Source organism: Cryptomeria japonica, chromosome 5 (assembly GCF_030272615.1).
Source record: "Cryptomeria japonica chromosome 5, Sugi_1.0, whole genome shotgun sequence".
NCBI classification, from domain to species: domain Eukaryota; kingdom Viridiplantae; phylum Streptophyta; class Pinopsida; order Cupressales; family Cupressaceae; genus Cryptomeria; species Cryptomeria japonica.
In genome coordinates, this window is record NC_081409.1 from 912,733,686 (window position 1) to 912,753,739 (window position 20,054).

Sequence of the window (20,054 nt, forward strand, 5' to 3'; positions counted from 1 at the left end):
TGTTTACAATTTATAAATATTTTGATGTGATGTTTCATTTACTAATACTTATAATTCATGTGGCAAGTTTCATATAACTACCAGAGCCTATTGGCATTACAATAGAAAGGAGATTGTTGGCATTTCAATAAGGATATTGAGAAGTTTGTTGGAGATTATTGATATAACTGAAGAAGGATGATTACTGTCTTTATAATATTATTTTGTCATTGATGTCAATAAATTGACTTTCTGATCCACTATGATGTTGCCATATCTTGAGAAGTATGTATTGATGAGAATTAAGATGTCGGTAAGTGACACAAAAAGAATGTGATGAATAAGGGGAGAAATAAGTTATTCACTGGGCAACTATTACCGAGTTAGACAATGATGAGATCATGTTGTTTTGATTGTTTTGATATCCTACATATATTGTTGATTGTAAGGTTAATATTGTACTATGTCACCAAGCAAAGAACCTAGTCAGTAAACCCTAAGGTTATCGATATCGGTTAATGAAGGCAGAATGTCTACCGAGTAAAGTTTAGTATTTATCGAGTAACAACCGAGTTATGACAGATCGCATTGGATGTATAAAATCATTATTTAGTGAAGGATGCTGATGAGCTGAAGATGAATAGATGATTGGTATGTCGTGCATGAAGTTTTTTAAGGATCTACGGCAATGGAAAATCAAGAGGAAGGTCTACAACATAGATTGAACTGCAATAACCTAGCACAAGTTCCTAGGAAGGAATGCAAGTTCCAAGGCAAGGTAAAATGTTTTCAGATCAAAGGATACATTGAACCTAGTCAAGATTGATGATCTGATGGCCAAGATTGATCATGGGAAATGTGATCAAGGAGATTAAGCGGTTAGCAAATTGTTTATAAATAAGGAATTGTTGATAAACAACGGACACGGGCGAGTGTAAGCACAGGGATGCTACAGAGTGATTACCGAGCACAGAAGCTTGGAGACCTGTTTGAATAACAAAGTAGGGAGCCCAGTAGAGGGACAAGATAAGTCCTATGACAAGATTGTTTTGAGCAAATAAGAATCTACTTTAGCATTTTATATATGAAGTTGCAGATATATTTTCATTACTCTTATTTTGTATAGTGATAGAAAATCTCTTAACCGAGTGGACTTAATAGTCTTATTTGTAAATCTTCTAGCAAGGTGACATTCTAAATGAGTGTTTGAAATCCTTTGACAAGGTCACTTCTAACAAAGTGAAGATCCTAACAGATCTGAGGGAAATCCCTTAACCGGGTCACATCTAGCAATGTGTTTGTAATCTTTAACATGATTTGCTTTTAACTGAGCATACTCTAGAAGAGTATATTTCTTAGGGGGTCTGAAATCCCACAGTGGTTTTGCCCTATTTGGGTTTCCATGTTAAATCTGGTGTTAAATGTGTTATGATGATTATGTGTTTATGAGTTAGCATGTTTAGCAGGTTTTGGTTATATTGCTGAAGTATAAGTTACCGAGGTTGAATCTGTTGATTTTATGGAAGATTAAGTTTGTATGATTCACCCCCCCCCTCTCATCTTGTTAGCTATTGGCATCAGTACTTTACATTTAGTATCAGAACTTATAATTGGTATCAAAGCTCTGGACTTAGGAAGAAAATTTTAAAGATACTTGAGGCAAAGATCCGAAGATGTATAAAAGGGATGCACCAAAGTTGAACAAGTCAAGTTTCTCCACATGGCAGAAAAGGATGAAGCTGCACTTATCAGGAATTGGAGAATATGCAACATATTATTTGGAGAATGATTACATACCACCAAGCACCAACCCAATGACCTCAGAGGAGATAAAGGAAAAGCAAGAACATATTCAAGCTATGATTGAAATAACATCAGCATTGACCGACTCAGAGTTTAATGATCTAGAAGGTTGTAATGATGCAAAAGCAATGTGGACCAAGGTCATATCTGTGTATGGCAGTGATGAACATGTTCAAAGAGAAAAATTAGATAGTCTAAGAGGACAACTTGAATCCATGAGAATGAATGAAGGTGAGAACATAACCCAATACAGTACAAGATTAAAGGAGACTGTCAATCAAATCAAAGGAGCAGGTGGAACTATTGAAGAAAAGGATGTAACAAGTAAGTTTCTTAGAACCCTTCTACCTGCTTATGCAATCCGAGTCTCTTTAATCAATGAACTAAGGGCTGTACCAAATATGCCAGTTTCTTTGGATGCTACTATTGGTAAGCTACATGCATTTGAGTTAAGTAATTTTGATAACAGTGGGTCTTCGGTAAATAAAGTAGAATCTGCATTCAGTTCTTTTCATATTGGTGAATCTGATGATTACAATGATAGAATGAGTAAGTATTCTGAAGGGAATCACAGTGGAGCAAGTGAAAGATTTCGCAAAAACATGAAAGAGGTTACCGAGAGGAAAAGGTAAGTATAAAGGAAAGCTACCTTTAAAATATTTTAATTGTGATAAAATAGGACATATGGCTTCTAACTGCCCTGACAAAGAATCTAGTGAAAAGAGAGAATACCGAGATAACAGGCAGAAAGACAACCAATACAGAGGACACCAAGACTTCAGAAGGAGAGACAGAAAAGACATGCCTAGTAGCCGATGAGGAATCCAATGATGATAAATCTGATGAAACTGATATAGAGGAAGTTGTTTATGTGGCTATTAAAGATGGATCAGATGAAGATAGGTATGAAGAAAAAGCCCTAATATCTCACATAAATAATAATGATTCTTGGATCATAGACAGTGGATGCTCACATCACATGATAGGTGATAAACACAAATTTGTTAAACTAGAAGATTATGATGGAGGTTATGTAAGATTTGGTAATGATGCACCATGTCCGATAAAAGGTAAAGGCTCTATCACACTTCTTGACAATACTAAATGTGATGATGTATATTGGGTTGAAGGTTTGAAATACAATTTGTTGAGTGTAGCATAGCTAAACAATACAGGATACCGAATAGAATTCCAGAAGGGATGTGTCAAAGTTCATGACAAACATGGAAAGTTGGTTGCTACCGGGACACAAACAAAAGGTAATACATTTCAGCTTGACTCAACTCGGAACAAATGTCTATATGCAAAAATAGAAGATACCCGGTTATGACATAAAAGGTTTTGTCATGTAAATTTTGATAATCTTATCAAAATAAGTAAGAAGCACCGAGTAAGAGGTCTACCGAGCCTGGAAAAACCTGAGAATGCTATGTGCCAAGGATGCTAGATGGGTAAGATGACAAGATCAAGCTTTACAAGTAAGTCCTACACTTCTAAAGGAATTTTAGATCTAGTACACACTGATCTTTGTGGTCCCATGAAAGTTCAAAGTTATTAAGGTGATAAATATTTCATATTGTTTGTGGATGATTACTCAAGGATGATGTCAGTTATGTTTTGTAAAAGAAAAATTAGAAGCTTTTCAAATGTTTAAATGGTACAAGGCAAGAGTTGAAAATGAAACAGGAAGACAACTGAAATGTCTTAGATCTGATAGAGGAGGAGAATTCACTTCTGATGAATTTAACTTATTATGCAATGATCATGGTATAAAAAGGCAAGTGTCTGCACCGAGAACACCTCAGCAAAATGGGATAGCTGAGAGAAGAAATAGATCAATTGTAGATTGTGCTAGAGCCCTATGATAGAAAAGAGGGTACCTCAAACATTTTGGAGAGAAGCAATCAACACTATAGTTTACACCCTGAACCGAGTACAACTGAAGAAAGGAGCTATGAAGATACCATATGAAATTTGGTATGACAAGAAACCTAATGTAAGTTATTTTAAAATCTTTGGAAGTAGATGTTATGTACACAAAGATGACAGAAATGGAAAGTTTGATCAGAAAAGTGAAGAAGGAACATTTCTAGGTTATTCTTCTAGAAGTAAAGCATTTAAATGTCTGATCAAATCATCTAACAAAATAGTAGAAAGTGCAAATGTGAAAATTGATGAATTTGCAGAAAGAAATGATGAAGGAAATTCTAAAGAACCAGAAAATTATGAATAATTTGTTTATGTTCAACCGAGAAGTCCTACCAAGAGAGTTACTAAAGAAAATGAAGATAATGTCCAGTTACTGAGTGATGAAGAAGATCATACAGAGCCTACCGAGCCTATATTAGCTAAATATATTAGAAGACATCATGCATCAAGTTAGATTATAGGAGATAAGGATGATCCAGTGATGACAAGGAACAAACTGAGACAGAACACATGTTTGATATCTGAATTTGAACTGAGAATAGTAAAAGAGGCGTTTAACAGTGAAGATTGGGTAAATGTTATGACAAAGGAGATTGATCAAATCAAGAAGAATGACACATGGACATTGGTCCCAAGGTCGAAGGACAAAAATGTAATTGGTACAAAGTGGATTTTTAGAAACAAGCTAAATGAAAAAGGTGAGGTCATTCGCAACAAAGCAAGACTAGTTTGCAAAGGTTATGCTCAAGAAGAAGGAATAGATTATGGTGAGACTTTTGCACCTGTGGCTAGACTTGAGGGAATAAGAACATTGTTGAAATATGCTGCTTTCAAAATTTTCAAGGTATATCAAATAGATGTTAAGTCTGCATTTTTAAATGGTATACTAGAAGAAGAAGTTTATATTGAACAACCTGAAGGATTTGTTGAAGACAGGAATAAAGATCATGTATGTAAATTGAACAAAACTTTATATGGTCTGAAACAAGCACCTAGAGCATGGTATGAAAGACTGCACTCTTATTTGATCAAGATTGGATTTATAAGGACAAGTGAAAACAACAATATGTACATGAAGAATGATGGGGACAATGGAATACTGATCTTAGACATATTTGTTGATGATATTATTTTTTGTGCTAATGACTCCTTATGCAAGAACTTTGGAAATGAAATGTACAAAGAATTTGAGATGTCATTAATCGGTGAGATAAAGTATTTTATAGGTTTACAAATACTGCAAATGAAAGATGAGATTTTCATTACTCAATCCAAGTACATAAAGGAAATCTTGAAGAAATTTGGAATGGAGGATACTAAACCTATAAGTACTCCTATGACTACTAACTGTAAACTATCAAAGAATGATGAATCTGCATCTATTGATGAGAGACTTTATCGATCTATGATTGGAAAGCTGCAATATGTTGTGCATAGTAGACTGGATATAACACATGCAGTAGGTATTGTTGCAAGATTTTCTGCAGATCCCAAAGAAACCCATATGACAACAATCAAGAGAATTTTCAGATACTTGAGAGGCACTGAAGACTATGGCTTAGTATATAAAAAGAGGAATGATTTTGATTTAAAAGTTTATACTGATGCTGATTGGGCAGGAAACATTGATGATAGGAAAAGCACAAGTGGTGGAGATTTCTTCTTGGGAGATAGACTAGTAAGTTGGCTTAGCAAGAAACAAGGATGTATTTCACAGTCAACAACTGAAGCTGAATATGTCGTTGCAGCATTGAATTGTACCAATATTGCATGGATCAAACAACTATTGGAAGGTATAAATGAGAAGGTTATCGAGCCAGTAACTATATTCTGTGATAATAGTAGTGCCATTAACATTTCAAAGAATCCGGTAATGCACTCTAAGACAAAACATATCTCTATAAAGTATCATTATCTCAGAGAAGAAGTTCAAGAGAAGAAAGTTGTGCTGGAATATATTAGTTCAAAGGAGCAAATAGTAGACATCTTCACAAAGCCACTACCAAGAGACACTTTTGAGTATCTCAGAAGCAAGTTAGGGGTCTTACCCCTATCTTCTATTCACTGACAGAGTTTGGTGAAAGCATCAATTCGATGAATCTATAGAATATTATGTGTGGATTGATGTTGATTTACGCACTTTAGGAGGTTTTCTAAAGGTGTGCGAGAAATAGTATTGAAGGAAAGATTTCTCTGATCAAGTTTTAGATGTTACATTTGCATGTGTAACATAGCAAAGCAAGCACTTCACAACATAAGAGTCCATGATTTAGTTCTTTTAGTTTTTGGCATTGTTGTCAAAGGGGGAAAAGACTAAATGGTAGACTAAATAGTAAAGCCCTAAAATGAAGAAGATAACAGAAGACTAATGACAGGGGGAGAAGATTAAAATGCAAGATAACGACTCATAAGACTAATGGAAGAGGAGAAAGCCTAGAAGACATCAGAAGAAGAAAACAACTCAAGGATAATAGGTGAAATCTCCACAGCAATCTAAATCCAAATCAATTTGAATATCTTGTTGGTATTACCATTTACAAGTTGGTATTGCCATCAATGCCAAAGGGGGAGATTGTTGGTATTACAATAGAAAGGGGATTGTTGGCATTTCAATAAGGATATTGAGAAGGTTGTTGGAGATTATTGATATAACTGAAGAAGGATGATTACTATCTTTATAATATTATTTTGTCATTGATGTCAAGAAATTGACTTTCTGATTCAGTATGATGTTGCCATATCTTGAGAAGTATGTATTGATGAGAATTAAGATGTAGGTAAGTGACACAGAAAGAATGTGATGAATAAGGGGAGAAATAAGTTATTCACTGGGCAATTATTACCCGAGTTAGACAATGATGAGATCATGTTGTTTTGATATCTTACATATATGTTGATTGTAAGGTTAATACTATACTATGTCACCGAGCAAAGAACCTAGTCGGTAAACCCTAAGGTTATCTATATCGGTTAATGAAGGCAGAATGTCTATCAAGTAAAGTTTAGTATTTACCGAGTAACAACCGAGTTATGACAGATCGCATTGGATGGATAAAAGCATTATTTAATGAAGGATGCTAATGAGCTGGAGGTGAATAGATGATTGGTATGCCATGCATGAAGTTTGTTAAGGATCTACGGCAATGGAAAATCAAGAGGAAGATCTACAACATAGATTGAACCGCAATAACCTAGCACAAGTTCCTAGGAAGGAATGCAAGTTCCAAGGTGAGGTAAAACATTTTCAGATCGAAGGATACATTGAACCTAGTCAAGATTGATGATCTGATGGCCAAGATTGATCATGGGAAATGTGGTCAAGGAGATTAAGCAGTTAGCAAATTGTTTATAAATAAGGAATTGTTGATAAACAATGGACACGGGCGAGTGTAAGCACAGGGATGCTACATAGTGATTACCGAACACAGAAGCTTGGAGACCTGTTTGAATAACAAAGTAGGGAGCCCAATAGAGGGACAAAATAAGTCCTATGACAAGATTGTTTTGAGCAAATAAAAATCTTCTTTAGCATTTTATATGTGAAGTTGCAGATATATTTTCATCACTGTTATTTGGTATAGTGACAGAAAATCTCTTAACCAAGTGGACTTAACAATCTTATTTGTAAATCCTCTAGCAAGGTGACATTCTAAATGAGTGTTTGAAATCCTTTGACAAGGTCACTTCTAACAAAGTGAAGATCCTAACAGATCTGAGGGAAATCCCTTAACCGAGTCGCATCTAGCAATGTGTTTGTAATCTTTAACAGGATTTTCTTTTAACCGAGCATACTCTAGAAGAGTATATTTCTTAGTGGGTTTGAAATCCCATAGTGGTTTTTCCCTATTTGGGTTTCCACGTTAAATCTGGTGTTATATGTGTTATGATGATTATGTGTTTATGAGTTAGCATGTGTTAGCAGTTTTTGGTTATATTGTTGAAGTATAAGTTACTGAGGTTGAATCTGTTGATTTTATGGAAGATTAAGTTTGTATGATTCACCCCCCCCCCTCTCATCTTGTTAGCTATTGGCATCAGTACTTTACATTTATTATCAGAACTTATAGAGCCGAGTTTATGTTTCCCGTGCTTTTCTTGTCTTTCCTTGGTTGCCTTTGATGTGTCATTCAGTCTATGAAAAATTTGAAATATGTTGGAATCTATAAATATAAAGAGTAATTAATTAGTGCATAATTACATTCTTAATAGTATCTCATACCTTCTTTTGGTGTCTGCTGGTGTATTTCCATTTTTCCTTTCAATTCTCTCCTTGGCATCCAAAATTAGGTCCTTCCACCCCCTTTCTGGAATCATGGGGGGATGCTTTTACTTTACATTCTTCTCTAAATGAGTCCTGTATTGGTCCCTCACATACTTTATATATGTTCCAACTTTTTCAAGGAGCTTGGTTTTGTTGAATGTGTCATTTCCAAACAACTCAACCATACGGTTTGTCAATTCATCTTTTAACCTTTTTCTTGGTCATTCCACATTTTAAAGAAAAAACAAACCTGTTAGGTTCAGAAATGAACTGAAGCTACCTTTATTATAGATCAAGAAAAGGATCAAAGGAAAACTATTCTAGCAATGATATGAAATCAAAATAGTGGATTAGGGTTAGTTCACATATGATGCTCCACCTTTTACGTATGGTGGGCCCAAATATCTATAATGCAATGTCATTAATATTTTTATAAAAAATATCATTTCCTACAAAAAATTCATGGGATCATTAGTCCAAAATGAGTGATCAGTAAGTAAATTACAATTAAACTATATATAATAATAATTTTAAAGTACCTGGAACCTTCTGTATCTTTAAGGGAATCAATTCTTCGTCGCTCACCACCAATGTGGTCTGCAACGTTCCCGTACTAGAAATACGAGAAGATCCAGGAAATGATGGTATGTTATCAGTAGTAGTCACCTCTGGCGCATCCTCATGTGCATCTCCTGCTGTAGAAAATGAATCCACTATGAAATGCCCCCAAGAAAGAACGCTTCAAGGGAAATAAACACATAACAGAAGATAGAGAAAAAGAGGGATCTACCAATAGTGGGCAGGCCAACATGACGCCAGTAGAGGATGTCTGCATGCTGTGTGTTGCCGACATTGTAGTCGGAAATATAGGTGGGGCTAACCTCTAATGAGGTGACATTTGCACAGGAACATTGACAACACTTGAAGAATAATAGGTTAAATATATAAAACATTAAATATATGAAAACTACATGAATTGTAAACAAGGATGAACCTTTATTATGAACATTGATGGTATCAAGTATGATGTGTTCTGGGTACTCAAAGTGATAAGCCAAGCAAGTGATAAGCCAATAAAATCGTCATCACCTAAACAACCTGCAATACCCTAATCATGGCCACTACGTTGACGAGGACGCATAAATTTCTGTAAAAACAACACATACATAATTTAGTTAATGACATAAAATAGTATAAAATATAAACTATTATTGAACTTTTGTTATAATTAAAGCTTTCATTAATACTTACTTGCAAGTTTTCTGTTGTCCGCATCAATTTTTGCACCCTCTCTTGTATCTCATCAATCTGAGGCTCCACGGATGCCAAAGCAACAATCTCTCTACTAATTTTTCTAATAGACTTTTTTATCAATTCTATAGGGTTTGTAGAATTTGCGATGTCATCATCCTGTTGAGTCCACACCCCTAGAGAGGTGCTCAGGTACCACAACTCCCTTTCCCTTTCCTTGAACATCCATTTGTGACAAGAATATCATTAACACTATCAAAATTATGCCAAAACACTCAAGAAAAGAACATAATAATGTAATAGTTTGCTTCTATCTAATTTATATAATTACAATGAGGTTTACTTGCTCAATAGAAGTGTCGCGACCTACATCCTTGTTTGTGCTATGTGATGGATCCATGTCGCCCTGTGACAAAGAAAAAGAATTAGCAAAAAAACTTAATAATAAAATGGTATATTGGAGTCATTAATTGGAGGTTGGTTAATTTAAATGGTATATAGTATGTACCACCCCCATGTTAGTAACTTTGTTTGTATCTATACGATTCAAATTATAATCAATTAGTAGCTCTTCCCTTGCACTTATCGATTTTATTGCACATACGAATAAATGATTTCCCTTGCGTGCCTCAAATATGCAACTGGGTTGCTTATTAGTTGACCCAGGTCACGTACTATTTATAAAACCTGCAATATTCCCTGTTGCTTTTGTCCTTCCATCAATGTATACAACCACTCATTTACTTTGATCATTATCTTTTTGTTGTATATAATTTGCTGACAGTGCATACCTACGCATACTTTTTTTTATATTGAACAATCTGCATCCAATTATTGTAATTGTAACAAGGTCCGACAAACTCCATCAATTCAACAACTTTGTTGTAACATACCTTTATGTTGTCCATGGAAAATAGGCCCAAACCATGTAACGAGGAAGGTGATATGCAATATATCCTACAGTTAACACAAAAATTGATGTTTATTGGAGAAAGTTCCTTGGGAACCCATTGTTTCTGTAGATGTTTGTAACTCAATGGCACCTCAATGTCGCCTTTGGTCTCATCATCATAAGAACATGACCCCCCTTGAGCAAAGAAAATTTCCACATGTTCATTGAATTTTCTTCTAATCTTTTGACCTCTAGTTGATCTCCCTATTATAGACCTACTATATGTCTCACTTTCATTTTTTATTCCTGTATTTCCCTCAGTTGAGGAAGACACGTCTGACAAATACCTATTTGGTGGTACCTGTACTTCATCAAATGAGAGAGTTAGTTGGTAATGAGAGACATATTTTGCAAATGAGGGTAATGTTGATGAAGAAGTCGACCCTAAAGTTGATGTTGAGATTAAAATTTGAATAAGTCCAATTGGGGCCTCAAGTGTTGATAACTGTATTAGATTTGTTGATAATGTCAAGGTTTAAAAAACTGAGGAAGTTTGTTGTCCAATTATTATTTTTTAAATAAATTGTTTCTATAGGGTGTATTGACTTATACCCATCGATGCATGAGACTGTGCAGGATCCTCGTCAAAGGGGTTCAGGTTCCTGCACATGTAATTCAATTATCTTATGCTAGCTAAAAATTACATGATACGTATACTAAAAATTACATAGTACACAACATGAACAATGTGAACTTTGTAGACAAGAAGAGTATTAAAAAAAATATGTTGTCATCATAATCATTGTAATTATTTTAATTCCTTACCTTTACTTTATGTAGACTATGCAGGATCTTCAACTAAAAGGTTGACGATGTCTATAGTCAATTACCTGTTTCCACCAAGGGTGACAACATCACATAAAATATATACATGAAATCAACACCATCAATTGAGCATCATAAGCATTACATTTGTAAGTTGATAAACAATAAATACATATGTATCATAAGCATCATAATCATCACATATGTATCATCATATATGTAATTGAGCATCATAAGCATCACATATGTGTCATCATAAACATGTAATCTGTGCGCATGTAAAATTCATCTTTAAAAACAAGTAATCAATTAGAAGCAAAAGGGAAAGCATGAATCCCTTCTAATCAAAGAATCTAACAAACTAACAATGAATAATACAATCAAGCAAAATAGGAATTATAAATCAATTCAATAAAAACTCCCTATTCCGTGACTGTGTAGAACTTCCATTGCTCTTCTCCTCTCTGTGGTATGATGGCTCTCAAATATTGCGTTGGTAACCTACAAGTGACACAAAGATTCAAAGTTCGTGATTTTTGAAAATGGAGATTGAATGCTTAATTTATAGAAAATTGGAGAAGATTGATTGAAAGGTAGAACATAATGATCAAGAGGTGTGAGCTCAAATGAAAATTGATAGTTAAACAGCTGATTGTAGGAGTGAAACTCAATATAGATTGAATAGATTAACTGAGTCAACTGATTGAGAAAAAGCTGATTGAAGGAAGAAAAAGAATGATTGGAGGAATTAAAGAAGATGACAAAGAAAGCTTAATTTATAAAAAGCTATCTAAAAGATGGAAATAGAGATTGGAGAGATAAATGATTTAATTAATTAATTGATTGAATTAATTAAAATAGCATGTGCTTGCATTTAGATTTAGATTTTCAATTTAATCTTTGCATGATATTTAATTCAAATAATTGAATTTATTAATTCAATTTAGTATTTGAATATATGTAGAACTTGACTTTGATTTTCAATTCGGTTCTTGAAATCATGCACATGTATTTGAATTTGGAAGAAAATAGAAGAATATGAAATTAAATGGAATTAGAATTTGGGGATTTGGAAATGGAAGAATTAATTAGTTAATTAAATAATTTAAAGAAACTATTTAATTATTTTAGAAATAGAATTTAATTAAATAATAAAGATTATTTAAATTAAAGATTAAATTACAATTAATTAAATAATTAATATTTAATTAATATTTAGAAAAGAGTTGAATGATTAAATGATTAGAGATAGAAATTGAATAATTAGTAATTTATTTAAATAATAAAGATTATTTAAATTGGGGAATTAATTCAAATTATTTAAATAATAAATATTTAATTAATATTTAGAAAATGATTTCAATGATTAAATGATGATAGAATAAGAAATAGAATAATTAGTAAGATTATGAGGAAATATGAAATTAGAATAATATGATTAATTCAATTAATTAAAGAATTAAAGAATTATTTAACTAACTAGAGGAATAATTAGTACATGATCAATGAGAGATTTTTAGGTGTCTACATTTGCCCCTCTTTGAGACAATGTCAGCATGGCGTTGTTTCAATGAAAATTAAAAAAATTGTCCCAGTATGCCTCGGTGATACTTAGGGTGTAATGCCCCCTTGAGAGATTGTTTGTGCATTAAAGATATGAATGATAAAGGATAGAAGAATGGTTAGTTGATTAGAGATAGAGATAGGTGATGTGAAGATGATATTGAGATAGAATATGAGAGAATGAACCTTAGAATGAAATAGAATAATGTTAGATGATAGAAAATGATTTAGAAAGAGATGATGAGAGAAGAATCAGCAAACTAGCAATAAGCAAATGAGATGAGAATGAAATTGAATGAATCACAAACCTGTGTCATTATTTATTGTGCTAATATATATTCATCACTGAGCCTTATTATTGAACAATGAAGCTTATCACATCAGGGTATAAGGAACCAATGATGCAAAGATAGATCATTGAAGAAACAAACATGTAGTAGACAAGGAGTGAACCCTCCATTCTGGAAATTACGCTAGGGGTCGAGGTATGTGTGGCATCCAATAGCTGGAAGCTCCTATCACAGACACCCACTAGAGCAATTTCCCTAGAATTTCATCGGCTCACACCACAAACAACAAACAAAGAAAAAGATAATGCCCATCATAGCTCCTCTAGTCACTTGTAGACATCCTTGAGTAGCATAGGAACAATATCTGTTGCCAAATGATAAAAGATAAAGACTGACTCGGACAAAATTTAGCAGCTATACTGACCTTGTGCCTTCATTCTCAGTTGCTTGCTGTGATGGTTGATAATGTCTGATCTCAGAAAGTTGCGGACCCCATTTAAGACTGACCTGTCTGATTTCGAGCGTATCCTCTTCTATTTAAGACAAGATAATGATCACTTTGATTTGGATACGATATGATTGATAAGACAGTTTGATCAGTTGATTGTAGATGTTTGACTGGATAGTCGTATCCTTTGTTAACTTTGTGCGAAGTGTTTGTTGGATATCTGCTATGGTATTTATTTCTCACAGGACATTTTATTGCAAGTTTTTTCTGATTGATTGATTTTCAATTTTTAGTTCTTTTCCAAGAGCTTTTTCGATGTTTTTTTTTTTTTTGGATTATGTAGATCGATTTTTGAATGTTTTTGGTTGATTTTTTTAGGACATTTTTCAGATGCTTTTGATTTTTATGTTTTCCATATTTGAATGTTTTTTGGATGATTTTTTCAAGACTTTATATGGATGTTTTTGAATGATTTTTTCAGGACATTTTACTGTTTTTGGATTTTGAGTTTTTCACTGTTTTTCAAAATTTTTGAGTTTTTCCACTGTTTTTGGATTTTGAGTTTTTCACTGTTTTTGGATTTTGAGTTTTTCACTGTTTTTGGATTTTGAGTTTTTCACTGTTTTTAGATTTTTTCAGGACTTTATATGATTTTTAGGATTTTTTTCAGTTATGCCCCCAATGTGCAAACCTATATGACATAATGATCTATAGAATATACATAGAGACAAATGACTTTTTGACATGACCTATGTGAATGCACTATGCAGGTTGAAGATGCATTTCTTATTCAAACAAGGTTGACTGTGTTTGTTTTTTTACATTTGTAATACACCGATTGAAATGTAGGTGCAAATCATTTCATAGATAAGTGGCCAATCGATCTCTAAGGCTCTTTGGAACATTCATCTCAACACACTTAGTGACTCGGATTTACAAATGGAGACGCGGAAAACTTCCCCATTGGTTCTTGAAACTTAGATCTTCGTTTGCCCATGTGTGTGCAAATGAGTTAATTCCTACTCCTGTGTTCACTAAAGATCCTTAGCATCCTATATGACTAGCTACATGGATTTTTCTAACTTCAAAAGCATCCCGAATAGAGCCTCGCTACCAGCAGGCCTTGAGAGCATTGACGAGGTTATAGATTGTAATTTCTCAAATATTGCTCCATTGCCAGTAGGCGTTCATAGCCCTGATGGAGTTACTTGTATGTTCCCATATTCAAGCTTTTTATTGCATTTGTATACATGATATTTCAGTTATATATCATTTCTCTTTTGCCTTTAGATGGATATTTGGCATAGCATTTTTTTTGAAAGTGCATGTTTTTTCATCTACTTTCATAATCTATGATCAGATTTCAGAGATTTTAAGTAGAAATTGTACTTTCAAATATTGGTCTTATTTGGCCTATTTGGTACTTGTAAATTGCTTGGATCTTAGTTTAGATCTCTTGCATTATTAGTTTGAGTCTCTTTTGGCCTTATTGAGGCAGTTGTAAAATTGAAATTAGAAGTCCACTTTGCCTTTTTTTGCAAGTGACCCATTGTACATGCACTAAGTATAAAGTACCAAATCATCACTTTTGGGGGGGTTCTTTGATTGAGTGAATTTGGGGGGGTGTCTTGTGTGATTGTGCCTCTCTTTCCTTGTGCTCTTTCATTTTTGTTGCAATGAGTCCTCATAAATTTCCACCTCTAACTCCACATAATTATGCATCATGGAAAATTAAAGTATGGAGCAAATTAATGGAAAAAGGTCTCACGCATTACATAGATGGAACAATAGTAGCACCACCTGATCCTAAGGCTGATCCTAATGCTCAGTTAGAATGGTTCACTAAGAATTGCATGGCTCTTGGAACTTTGTGCAAGTATGTATCAGATGACCTCATCTTTCATATTGAAAAGTGTACTACAATCAAAGATGCGTGGGATATGTTTCATAAATTGTATGGTCAAGTTGATGAAATCAGAGGTTATAAGATTGATAATGAGCTCACCAACTTGGATCCCAAGAGTTTTGATACAATCCAAGATTATGTCACCAAAGCAAATGAGCTAAGAGAAAAGCTTAAGGATTGTGGAATTGACAAAAAGGATGCTCAGTTGATATTCAACTTGTTGGACAAGCTTGCACCAAAATATGCAGCATTTGTGTCTAGCTTCCAAACTCATCGTTTGACAGTGGGGAGTTCCTATGTTATGCCTTCATTTGATGCTTTCACAGAAATGTTGATATTTGAACAATCTAAGTTGTTGAACATGGGGCTTCTCAAGTCTTCAAAGTCCAAGGCTTTGGTGGCTAATCAAGGGAATCAAGGAAGTCAAGGCAAAGTTTCCAACAAGAAGAAGAAGCAATCTAAGTCACAACCACAACAGGAAAAAGGACAATCATCCTCTCCATCACAAGGTGATTTTTCATCCTCTTCCAAGAAGGGGACACCACCTAAGAAGGATAAGCCAACTTGTGCATATTGCAAGAAGTATGGTCATGATGAGCATTGATGCCACACAGAGCAAGTTGATGAATTAACTAATCTTCTTAAGAAAAACAACATCAACTTGCCATCTGCCTACACAAAGAAGGATTCATCTCCTTCCTCTTCCTCACAGTCTAAGGGAAAAGGGAAAGCATTTGTGGCTACAACAAGTTCTTCACAGTAGTGGATACTTGACTCAGGTGCCTCATATCACATGGGTTCTACAAAGGAGCAATTTTCTTCATTGGAGCCATCTAAGGTACCTCACATTTACATAGGTGATGATACACAAGTAGAGGTTGAAGGGAAAGGTTTAGTTGACATGGATGATGGAACATTTGAGAATGTTCTCTATGTTCCTAACTTGTCTACCAACCTTCTCTCTATCTACCAAATCACTCACTATGGGAATGGGAAAAAGGTTGAGTTTACACCAGATTCAATTGTGGTAAAGGAACTTGATGATGATGCCTTGGTAGCAGTGGGACAAGTCAATGACAACTCAAGGCTTTATTCATTCTCCCACTTTGTGCCAAGTTCACCTTCTAGGGCGTTGCTTACTCATTCAAATTCAGAAAGTAAGTTATGGCATGAGCGGTTTGGTCACCTCAACTACCGCTATCCTCAGAAGCTCAGCACTAAAGACATGGTCACAGGTCTACTTCGAATCAGTTTTTCAGAGGGTGTATGTTCAGGGTGTTCCATGGGCAAGCATCTTGAGGAGAAGTTTGATAAGGGGAAAGCTTGGATAGCTTTGGAAGTTCTTCAACTTGTTCACAGTGATGTAGTAGGTCCATTTCCAGCACCTTCATTTAGTAAGGCCTGCTATGTCCTCACCTTCATTGATGACTACTCTCGCTTCACTTGGGTCTACTTTCTCATTCATAAGAGTGAAGTATTTGACAGATTTTAGGACTTCAAAACTCGTGTGGAGAAGCAATCTGGGAAAGTGGTGAAGATTCTTCGCACAAATAATGGAAGGGAATATGTGAACAAAAGACTTGAGGATTTTTGTACATTTGAGGGGATTCATCTTCAGCATTCTGTAGCATACACTCCACAGTAGAACAGAGTTGCAAAATGCAAGAATAGAACTCTCAAAGAAATGGCTAGCTGTATGATTCATGAATGTTCTCTTGATCCCACTTTTTGGGCCGAGGCTATCAGTTGTGCTAGACACATCTAGAATCGGGTTCCTCACAAAGCTTTGCAAGGTATTACTCCTTTTGAGGCTTGGGATGGTAGGAAACCAATTGTGAGACATTTAAGAGTCTTTGGGTATCCAACATGGGCTCGCATACCTCCACAGAAATGCAAGGCATTGGAACCTCAAAGTCGGCCTTGCATATTTGTTGGATATCCTGAGGGTGTTAAGGCATATAGATTGATGAATCTTGAGACACATGAGGTGTTCATTGAGAGGAGTGTTCACTTTGAGGAAAGCTCTCCTAGCTTAGCCTCTCTACCTCCTTCACCTTCCTCCATCATGGATAGTGATGCTAGTGATTCAGATGATGAGACTCCTTCAACTCTGACTCACAGGGTTACACCTCCATAGGGTCCACTTGCAGTTGAGGAGCCTCTTTCTCCACCTCCACCTAGACTTCGTTGGGCTCGACAGACACTTGAGTCTGTGGGTTCTCTTGTTGGGGATCCTTCAGATACACGGAGAACTCGATCACAACATCAGGATCTTCCACATGCATTCATTTCTACTGCTTCTGATCCACATACATTTTGGGAAGCATCAGGGGTTCCTGAGTGGGACCAAGCTATGGAGGAAGAGTATAGTTCCTTGATGAGGAACAACACATGGGATTTAGTCCATCTCCCTAAGGGGAGAAAGATGGTTCAATGTAAGTGGATCTATTGAACCAAGTATGTTGTGGATGGTAGTGTGGATAAGTATAAGGCTCGACTTGTTGCGAAAGGTTTCTCTCAAGTTGCAGGTGTTGACTATACTGAGACCTTTGCACCCATAGCCAAGATGAACTCCATTCGCTTGACACTTGCTATTGTTGTAGCTCATGGTTGGGTTGTACATCAGATGGATGTGAAGAGTTCTTTTCTTCATGGTGACCTTGATGAGGAGATTTATATGGAGCAGCCGCAGGGTTTCATCCAGGATACTTCCTTGGTTTGCAAACTAAGGAAATCTCTCTATGGCCTTAAGCAAGCCCCTAGGGCTTGGTATGCCAAGATGGATTCCTTTCTTCTCTCAGCAAGGTTCACCATGTGTCATTCTGATCTGAATGTCTATATTTTGCGATGGGATGACTCTCACTTGATACTTGTGCTCTATGTTGATGATTTGATCATTACAAGGAGTACCGCATCCATCATTAGCAGGGTCAAATCTGCTTTGCATGACAGATTTGATATGACTGACTTGCGTCTTTTGCACTAATTTCTTGGGATAGAGATTTCACAATCACCTTCTGGGATTACACTATCGCAGCCCAAGTATGCTCTTGATCTACTTGCACACTTTCATATGGCTGATTGTAAGCCTGCACCGACTCCCTTTCTTTCCGGAGTCAAGCTTGAGGCTCAGTGTTCTTCTCCACCAGTTGATGCCACTTTGTATCATCAGCTTGATAGTTCGGTTCAATTTTGACACTTGTTTACTTAGAACCACTTAGGGTTGTATAATGTATATAATTTTTACAAGGGACATCATTTGTTTTCTTAGCACCTTGTGCTAGCTCCTTATGTTTTCACCTCTAACATTCACTTGCCTTCATTAGGTAGGATCTTTTTGCCAAATTACTAACATTTAAGGTTAAGATTCATCTGGGGTGGAATTATTGTCAAGTAAGATCGATAACGATTGACAACAATTTCTACCCACACATTTCATGACATATTTCAAACAACTCAGAGAGTGGACTTATCCTCTCCTACTCTACTTATGCAACTATGAAATCAAGGGGGTGTGCACTTGAAAAGTGACCAACACTCCTCCTTTTAATTAAAATTTAGTAAAGAGGGAAGTTGTCTCATTCCATATTACTTATTTATATATATTGACTAGCTATTTCTGACATATCACAACTTACGATTTCTTTCAATCCACACAAAAAATAAACACCTTATCCTCCTAGAATTTTGTTACCTAATTATGGTATAACTTAAGGATGTCCAATAACTACCAATGTCTTAAGACCCATAATTTTTTTTACGTTCTCCCCTGGCTAACCACATAATTCGGCTCCTTATCTATGTTCTCATAAAATATTTTATACTGCCAACTAATTCTCATTAAAGCTTTGGTATTATATTACTGTTATACTATTTTTTCCTAAGACATTTCTATCTGCACGTTGTTTCATTCATACTTAATGTTTTCGCATACTTTCACACTTGAGTGTCAAAATTTGCAAAGCTTCTTCGATTGTGCCTAGTAGATAAATAGTGTTACATATTGTCTTGTACCTAGCGGCTAACCATGATTGGGTTGCACTTTTCTTCTTAGTTTCTGAACGAAAACTAGTTACACATTTCTAGATTATGGGATCCTAATATTTTTACACTCCTTGCATTTCAATGGGGATTTTTGTATGATTACTAAATCAACTCTACTCTCTCTTCCATTATTTACTTTCTCCAAGATTATCTTCCCATAAAGGAACTAGTTGAGGTTTTACTTGCTTGTTTCCCCAATTATATAACCACGGATGAACTTAGGTTTTATTGTAAATACGTGTTTTTACCCAATAAGTTCATGCCTCCTTTGTCCTTATTTAACTCACCTATAGTATTACTAGGGTTTTCTGACCAAGGGAATTTCCATTCATCAAATTGAGTTCTTATCTGTAGGGTTATCCAACTCTAGCTCCACTATATTGCTACAAACATTGTCTAACAAATGCTTTTAATAAGAAATCTAACATGACCACATTCTTAAGGTACCTAGTCATTAGGATATGTCAATGCTTCTATCTAAGATTCACAAGAGTTCCTTTTAATTCTCCTTCATTTATGTCTTCTATGGCGGCCTTGATCTTTTTAACCATCATAATTTCATATAGCTTAAAATTTTAATTAGATCTGTCTCGATTCTTATTTATCTTGTTTATGGTGACTTCATCTAAGGTCTAACTATCTTGCTTGACTTGCCATGTCAAGAACATATCTCGATGGATGGCACTCCTTTAGTTACCATCAGAGGTATTTTATTGAAAGATTCATCTCCTCCTACTTGGTTTGATTAGAGCAATTATTGCATTTTAGGTTCCAATTGAATGGTAACCTCATAAGCACAAAAGTATTATCTTTTCATTTTTAAACACCGAAATACTTTATAAAAATAAATAACTGAACATTTC